This window comes from Pangasianodon hypophthalmus, chromosome 14 (assembly GCF_027358585.1).
Source record: "Pangasianodon hypophthalmus isolate fPanHyp1 chromosome 14, fPanHyp1.pri, whole genome shotgun sequence".
In the NCBI taxonomy this organism is placed as follows: Eukaryota; Metazoa; Chordata; class Actinopteri; order Siluriformes; family Pangasiidae; genus Pangasianodon; species Pangasianodon hypophthalmus.
Genome location: NC_069723.1, coordinates 11,683,508 through 11,692,757, shown reverse-complemented (window position 1 = coordinate 11,692,757; position 9,250 = coordinate 11,683,508). Strand labels below are relative to the sequence as shown.

At 35.6% G+C, this 9,250-nt stretch overlaps 1 long non-coding RNA gene across 1 annotated transcript; it reads right to left on the bottom strand.

Moving 5' to 3' along the window:
• Positions 1 to 2,633: 2,633 nt before the first annotated feature.
• LOC113533057 (uncharacterized) lies at positions 2,634 to 4,513 on the bottom strand. The gene is made up of 4 exons (XR_003403386.3): positions 4,443 to 4,513; positions 3,639 to 3,768; positions 3,337 to 3,518; positions 2,634 to 2,788 (listed from the first exon to the last, which is right to left on the bottom strand). It is a non-coding gene; the product is annotated as an uncharacterized LOC113533057 (long non-coding RNA).
• Between the last annotated feature and the right edge of the window lie 4,737 nt (positions 4,514 to 9,250).

The window sequence follows — 9,250 nt, the reverse complement described above, 5'->3', positions numbered from 1 at the left end:
TTGTGCATTGTGTATTACTGAGTGTCACAACAAAGCTCTGACACACAGGACTCCTTCTGCTTAAAGAAAACCTACCTTATCGACAATTATGTTTTCCTTTGGTAAATAACAATACATTTTAATCCATTTATTATTAGTTTTAGATTATGTTGAGTGTCCACCATACAAGTTATGAATTATCTGTTACTATAGAATAACTATTACAGTGATTGTGTAATGTAAACCTGTGATTTGCCTTGCAGCCAGAACTATTGTCAGAGCTGCTGACCAATCAACAGCACCGTGGTATAAATCTAGGTATACAGCTGAAGATTAGGTGGAAAGCTCAATGATGATGTAATTAAGTTTGCAGTTGCATTACAGAGAAATGGTTTCATTTCAAAACTAAAATGTATTCCTTTAGGCAGTTTATTAAAGCAAAATTGCCTGTTTTAAGCAGGGAATACTGAACACTTAAGGTCTGATGAGTTGTAGTTATTTAACCAACACAACTGTAGATAAATTCAGTCCTTAAGACAAAACAGGCATATAGACAGCTGATTTGTCTTTTGCACCTTTAATAACTTTATGGATAGTGAATTTAATGTACCATTAAACTCATTACGGTACATAATTGGACGTTATGGACCACTGTTGTACTTTTGGTGTGTACTTACTTTCTACAACAACAAAGAGAAAAATATACCTGTCCAGTTGAGCTGTTTTTTCTACCAGTACTTTTTTTTTCTGCATTCACATGTACCCGGCGAATGTACTGAAGACTGAATTAACTGTTGATAGATGAAACATGGATTTTCTTTATGTAAGGGAAACCAGCAGCATTAAACACTGGACACAAAATCATTAATGTTATGTTAAGAAATACATGAAAATCAAACCAAACGCTGCCACTTGACAAAGTTATATCTAACAATGATCCAGAAGCTACTAGGAATTTAGATAATGAACAGTCACCACAAGATGTCAGTATAAGTGCAAGAAAAGGACTGAACAATCAGGAACACACCAGCATGGTACAAGAAGTCTGATAGGTTCCTGTGTGTGCGTCACTGGCCATGTCTCTGTTTCTGGCCATATCTGTCATTTTTCTTCAACTGCACGTCAACACAACATCATGGACATATTGCTAATGACGTGTTACAATGAACAGAAATCATCAAAAGGACTGTTAAATCCAGATGGATGGAAGAATTTTTTCAGTTGAATATATATATATATATATATATATATATATATATATGAGATATACTTTATAATAAATGATATATACATGTATACAGTGGAATCCAAATGTCTGAGATCATTAGATTCTGTTGGGCATTCTTTTTCAATTTAACACAGGTTTTCATTAAAATGATATTGTCAGTGAGTAAAAAGAATGTTTCCATGAATTTCAGAATTTCTTAGTATTTGATATGTCCCCTTTTTGCTTTAATGACAGCGTGCACTCGAGTTGACACAGACGCCACAAGTTTGTGTAAAATCTGATGATCCATGTTAGATCAAATCCATTGGCATGCAATCTGAGCACATGCTTCAGTGGAAGGGATAAGACTCACAGAAAATCTGATCTTTTGTACAAAGGAGTTAACGTGGTCAAGATCAAATCAAATTTGCTTAAATGTAAAGAGTGACCTAGAAATTGTGCAAAATCTTGAATATTGAATTGTCAAGCTGCTACACATTTCCATTTTTTGGTTTTAGAGTTTTCAAAATTCTAAAAATATCTCAGATTTTCAATGTGGTCTCAAACTTTTTAGACCCCACTCTATATATCATTATATATCGGTTATTATACAGTATATCTCTTTATATCTTACTGGGAGTATATTTATATAGATTTCTTCTGTTGCATTCTTAAAACCACAGCTATTAATTTTATTACTTGAAGGTAGATTTTCTAGAACACGAAGCACAAAATGTTCAACAACAAAATCCTTGGTGAATATTTGCAGACTATGATTTATCCACTCTTTAAACTACATCAGCAATCGTTATGCATCCAGCATTAGTGACTGGCCACAGTGTTGCACTTGATTTTGGCTCTAAAATATCAGGATTTCCTGTCAGTATTCCATCCAACTAGCAAACTAACCTCAAGTGTACTTGGCTCATTGGAAGCTAGTAGTAAATGTTGGACAAAAAGTGCTTTACAGCACTGCAATTAAAAAAATCTGTTTTATTTAGCTTTGAATTATTTGTACACAGTGAAATACACAGTGGCTTAAAACAGTAGTACCTGAAAAATGCCATTCACAATATTCTCAAGAGATCTTTCAGAACCAATACGAATATGTTACGTATTATTTAGAATATTCCTTTAAAATAATTGGAGTTCAAATATTTACCTGTTAGATACTGTATATTTGCATATTATATACATTTATATTTATTCATTTGGCAGATGCTTTTATCCAAAGTGCCTTATAACTGACCTGAGTAGTTGCTCAAAAGTTGCTCAGAGGTCCAACAGTGGAATTTGACCTCACAACCTTCTGTCAATAAACCAAAGCCTTAAAGTTCCTATGAAATGGTTTGAGCACTGTGATTTGATTCCATATATTGACATCCACACCAAATCTAAAAAAAAATTAAATAAGCAGAACAGCAAAGAGTTTAACAAGAGCAAGAGGAAGATTTCTGTGGATTTTAATGAGGATGATATTCTAGAAGACATGATGCTGTGTGGTTTTGGGGGTTATGTCATACATGTTTGTGGCGTCAACTCTCAGCGGCGCCAGTGGTGATGGACAGCCAGAGAGTCATCACTGGGAGGCGTCCGATGTGTCTGAATGGTAGATAAAATGATATTGCTTACTGATGGAGAAACCGTGACAGGGTATACAGATGGGATCACTGTCTGATTTTCCATCAGTCTGAAGTAGCAAGACTTTGAACATTGAACAACCCCAAGTTGATAAAACATTGAACCACGTTTTGCTGCTAACGAGCTGCTACTGTAGACCAAGACCTGCCTCTGTGGGTGGGACATATACATTTTAGAGAGCATTTCATTGAATGACGACAAGACTGATACAGAATGAGTCATCAAAATTCTTTTTTTCATTCTCCTGTAACTGTCAAACTATAAAATACAAATGAGAATGTACTTTTTTCTAGAAATACTGTTGTATTAGTCCATTACAATTTTTTCTACATATACTTTTTTATAGATAAATTATTGTATTGGTCTCCATAACTACAGGTACAAAAAGCTCTGAAACACCATTTTAATTTCAGTGGCACTTTAACCACTGAGCCACCATTGAAATATTCCCCCAAAGCCATGACACTGTTGAGTGTGAGTTATTTCTAATATTCTATTAGAATACATACAGTAAAGCGTGGGTGGACAGGCGTTGACATTACTCATGTTCATTTCCATCTGCCATCACTTGGACTTTGTTTAGGGACCATTGGTCAAATGCAAGCCATTCTGACTGTGTGTAAACTGTATTGCTGCCATGTTGTCTCCCGGCCATTACAATTTCCTGTGAGCTGGTCCAGTTGGAAAAGCACTGGCAGAGTGAAAAGTACTCTCATAGAATTTGGTGTGTTGTCATGGATCAGCTACATTCACAATACTGAGCGTGTGTTTTCAACTGAGGCAGGAAAGAGCCTCAGACTGGAAGACTCACCAGATGAGGTTATTGATGTGAGTCATCCGTAGTGCAGGTACTTATTTGTTCTTGAGGCTGCAGGACTAGTGATAAGGCCTGATTATGATTCATCAAATGTGCCTGCCTCTGGAAGACCCCTAAAATGCCACTTGATTATGAGAATTGATAATGAGTTAGTTTTCTGATTTTCTTTTTCAATTATATACCTTGAGTTACTCAAATTTGTGACGTTATATGACATCAGGAGAATCTAAAAGTGCTCCCAGTATAGCACTGTGCAAACATCAGAGACCATATGTTTATCTGGATAGTAAGTGTCTATATAACATTAGGGGAACAATGTGAATAAACATTACTACAATAGAAGTAACAAGAATGTCTTACTGAATTGAGGTACGGCCTGCGTTAAATTTGCACCACACAAAGTGCTTTGAAACTTACACAAATACAGTATCTCGATCTTGGTCTCATCACACACACACACACACACACACACACAAAAAAAACCCACACATCTGGGTCACTCTCCTGCTTTCATATGGCTCCTCTAGAGCAATGGTTTCTTCCTAGCCACTAGCCACTTCTTCCTTCCTATACAGTCCTCAATTATGCAGGTCTCTTGAAATGGCTGTCTGGTGCACCTTGTACTATGTAACTCCTTCAGAGTGACTGTTGGCCTCACTCTGGCTTTGTCTAGGGCTTGGGTGATATCATGCAGCTTCTACTTCCTCACTATTGATTCAACAGTGCTTACTGGGATGTTCAGCCTCTTAGATATAATTTTACACCCTATTCCTAATTTATGAAATTTGATTACCTTACCTTTAAGTTCCTTAGAATGCTTCTTATTCTTCATTGTCACTCCTTTCCTTCAGACTGACAGTCTCTTCAATGACAGTTCAACTGAGGTGGTTTTTGTTCAGAAAATGGGAGCTGTTTTAATATTTCACAGGTGAAGGCCTCGATTGTGTCCTCATTAAGACAATATCTTTCACCTGGAGCTTCCAGAACCTGGAGTATGAATACTTATGCAAGCGGCATTTTTCACTTTTTTTCAGGTTTTCTTTGCTTGCTGACCAATAATTAATTTTGATTTTGAAAATTCAATGTAAGAGAACATGGGTTTGCAATAAAAACAGAGGAATATGTATATTTAACATTTGCTATTCAGAAAATTTGATAAATTCCAGAGAATACTGAATAATTTTGCAATCTACTGTGTGTGTGTGTGAGTATGTGTGTGTCACCAGCACAACTAATTCTGTTTAATTCTGAGCCACTGATTAGCTGAATCATATGTGCTACTCTGTGCTATTTCTGAACCTTTGTGGGACTCATTACATTCATATTATTAAGTAATGCATGTATGTCATTAAGCTTGATAAAGAATAACATATAATACATGTAAACACAGCCAAACAATAAATAACTGAAAGGTTGTATAAATGACTGTAAAAAACATCTGAAGACATTTTGAAAATGAGGACACAATTAATTTGATACAGTCATAGTGAAAAAACACAGAGTATTTTGCTGTTCAAAGAAACGAAGTGACACCAGTGGGCTATTGTTTTCATAGATTATCTTGCTAGCAACTTAATGTTAGGTAGCCTCTCAAAGTTATTTACTTAGCCACCAACTTGTACATTTGAACTATTTGAAGTGAGAGCAGAAAAAAATACTTGTTCATTTCCTACCATTGGTTTGTGCCCTCTTTTCCTCTTGCTTTATTTATAAAAAAAAAAAAAAATCTTTACCTAACAGGGACGCTGGCAATTCAGGCATCGTAAGTAACTGCTTCTACTGCTTATACCTAGAAAAAGCCCTGGTGCTATGAGCACTATGAGGGCCGTAAGAGATGGTGACTACAACTCTGAGGGAGTAGAGTTCTGAAAACACTTCAACGGACATAAAGTCATAGTGCTGTATTTTTTTAAAAAATATTATCAGAGAGCAATAGCCTACCAGACTGAATTTTTAACATCTGATGTTCAAACTGTCATATAAATTTTAAAAAACTGGGCACTTTGAAAGCAGAAAATGCAGTGGAAGTCCCAAAAAACTGTCTACGTCTGATGAACAATAGTAAGTCATTTCCTTAAGGGACAGAAAGAAATCTAATGCTTGCTTAGCATCTGGCAGAGTCATCTGGCACACAACTATATACTTCAGCTGCAGCTAAGAAACAATTTTCTGCACAAATGCAAAGCAGGGAACATTGTACTATGTTAAAGATCATAACAGAAAGTCTTATAAGACCAGATTTGAGATTTTTTGGTTTGTAATGGCATCAGAATGTAAGAAGAGCTGGTGTGAAGTATGATGCTCCATTTCTGCAGGTTTCTGTGTACAATGGAGGCAGTCCTGTCGTGGTTTGTGGTGTATTTTAGCTAACGACGTAAGAGACCTAGTGAAAATCAATGGCATGGTGAATCATGAGAAAGTTAAAGAGATATCGTGTGATAAGAAAAATTTATTTTAGGGACGTAATGACCCCAAACAAGTGGGACAAAGAAAACCAGACAAAGTCAAAAGTAAATTTAGTAAATAATAAATCTGTCAAATATTGAGGAATTTACCACAGAAGTATTTCAGCTGTACATTCTGAAGGAGGTACAGAAATTATTTTCTGTTATAAAACAGTTATTTCCAATCCACTATTTTGTTTGGACAGGCAGTGTTCCTGATGTTTAGCATAACAACACTGGTATACTGTTCACCTTTTCTATCATTCCACTAGTCTGAGTTTGCTACATAAAATTACAATTCTGGTAATAGTTCATTACATTGAAATTGTTACTACACTTACTACAGGCTGTCAGTCAACACACGTGGCAACACACAATGCTCTATTCAGCTATAGCTTCTTTGGGAACTATTTTCGTTGACGGGGCGAAAATAAACAAAATATTTGGCCATACTGTGTCTGAAATGTCAGTTACTCTACAGTACTGTGCAAAAGTCTTAGGCACATTCAAAGAAATGCTGTAGAGCAAAGATGCCTTCAAAAATAATTAAACTAAATGTTTCTACATGAAAAAAAATACTATAATAAGCAGTAAACAGTAATAAATGAAACAAAGTCAATTCTTGGTGTGACAATCCTTCACTTTAAAAAAAAAAATAGTAGTGTCAGGTGCAGTGTGTGCAGTTTTATAAGGAAATGAGCTGTAAGTGTTACTGAGCATCTTGCAGAACCAGCCACAGTTCTTCTGGAGACTTTGACTGTCACACTTGCTTCTTATTTTTGTAGCAAAACCCAGCAGCCTTCATTATGTTTTTTTGTCTGAAAAGTGTCTCTTACGTAATATTCTGTTTTCTTTACTGACATACAAACATCTTTCTGTAACATTTAATTTTGTGCTTGAAAACTAATGTTTGGAATGTCAGGACTAAAATGTTTTTGTATTGAATCAGTAATGTAGAAGTCATAAAATAAAAATCTATAACAAAGTCTGTACTAAAAAAATAGGGTGCCTAAGACTTGCACAGTACTGTATATTAATTTTTTGTTTCTAGCTCTGTTGTATAAAAGCAATATCACCCTTACGTACCTGCTTCCGAAACATAGCTGCTTAATTAAAGTTTCTAGTTTCTATTTGAGGAATCTAGAACCCTAGACTCAGCCTGTCCCTCAGGAAGACCCCTTGAAGGTTCTATATATAAGATAATTAGAAAATGGGCTCTGTCTTTCCGGCAGGTGAAATGTGTAGTGAATTAATATGTATGCAGGAGACTTGGAGACCCAGTGGTCTGTGAACCCGTTACATTGGGCTCTGGTCAGTCAACAGCTCTAGGGTTCCTCAGACAGATGCTTTCAAAGATACACAGAAAGGCATATTTTATTAGTACCATCATGATTAGCTTGTAAGATCAAGGCATGTGTTAGAATTTCTAACGGCACTTGAGCAAGTGTCTGCAAGTTAAAACTAACAGTGAAAGAAGTGACAGAAGTAGCCTACTGTTAGATTGTCAGATATGATCCTTTATGTGCATGTGTGTGTGTGTGTGTGTGCGCGCATGTGTGTGTCTGTGTTTGACCTTACAGTGGTTTGGCTTCCTCTGCAGCATGGCCAGAGTCACGTCCCCCAGCAGAGAGATGGTGGGAATGTGGTCACTTTGGTTGAGACCAACTCATAAATGTCAGCATGCTGGCACTGTCCTGCTTCCCCTGCAAACAGGGAACCAGACACTGAGAGGGAAGCCACACAAGTACATGGCTTTATGGGAGTTTCTGAAACATTTTCAGTTACACACACACACAATGTGGATCATCTGATCTGAAGGTCAGGGCCTTTCTAAGCTTCCCTCTGTAATGTGCTCATCTTAACAAGTTTCAGTTCACCCACCATACAGTTTCCCTTTGAGAAGATAGATTTTACCTTTTAACCTTTTTGTCTTTTTATCTCAGCAGATATTGTCACAGGAAATGGCAAAGATATAGCACAAGTTTCACACTAAAGGAACTTTTTGTATGTATGTTGCTGTTTTCATATTTGCTAGCTTTTTTTTGTTTGTTTGTTTGTTTTGGATACATTCTGGCTTTTTTTGTAACTCCAAACAGGACCTTTATTTGACTCCAAAGCTCCAAGGATTCATTCCACACTATTGTAACTAAATACTTTTCCTGAATAAAAAAGGGCGTAAGAGTTTAAAGTGTCAGTTGTAGCTTAAATTGTAACCTTTAATCGCATAGAAGGGATTTTTTTTAAGCCAGGGACCCTTTTCAGTTACAGAAAGAAAGAAAGAAAGAAAGAAAGAAAGAAAGTTGTTACGGAACTCTGACGATCTCAGCACATCTATTAAACTAACTATTAAAATATTAAATATAAAATTTTGACCATAAATATATACTGAATAATTATTTATATAACACTGTGTTAAAAGATTTGAAACGTTTAATTTTTTATCATCTAAATAGCACTTTTAATGGATTTAATAAAAGTTGATTATTTTTTGTATTTCATATATTGACCTTTAAATTAGGAACTTAACTACTTCCTATAAGAACCAAGTTACCAACTCTATCAATAGTAGTTGACTATTCAGTGATTTTCACTGCCATCATGTCATTAAAAAACAATAATAAAAGTTCAGCCCCCCTGGCTCTATGTCATGGAAGAGAACTAGAATAAGTACAGACATTATCTCAGTGGATATAAAAGGTTGATTATATTTTATAACTTCATGAAGTTCTACTTTAAATTTTGTTCAAAGATGATTTTACCACATAAACTTCACTCTGGGATACTTTATTCTCCTGTTGTATTATTTTATAATTTTAGAACCTTTTTGGTAAACTTAACAGTTCTATCTCTAAACTCAGAGACAAACAAGGTCTTATAATGTTCCTTCTGCTAGCCAATCATCATCCAGGATGAGCATAGGATGAATGCAACAAGTGACCTTTGGCTAATCAATATCTGCATTCTGTTCATGTTCTGAAAGAAAAGAACAGACTTGAAGCCTCAGTATGGTGCGCTGGACAAGAAAATAACTTTTAGCTGTAAATATTCTCCATTTGCTCCATAAGAGTGATAAAAAGTAAGTGTATAAATCAGCTACAGTACAGTTCTACTGTAATGAGGGTTTTTTTTATGTATAGACATGCTGGCATATTAGAAATTGTT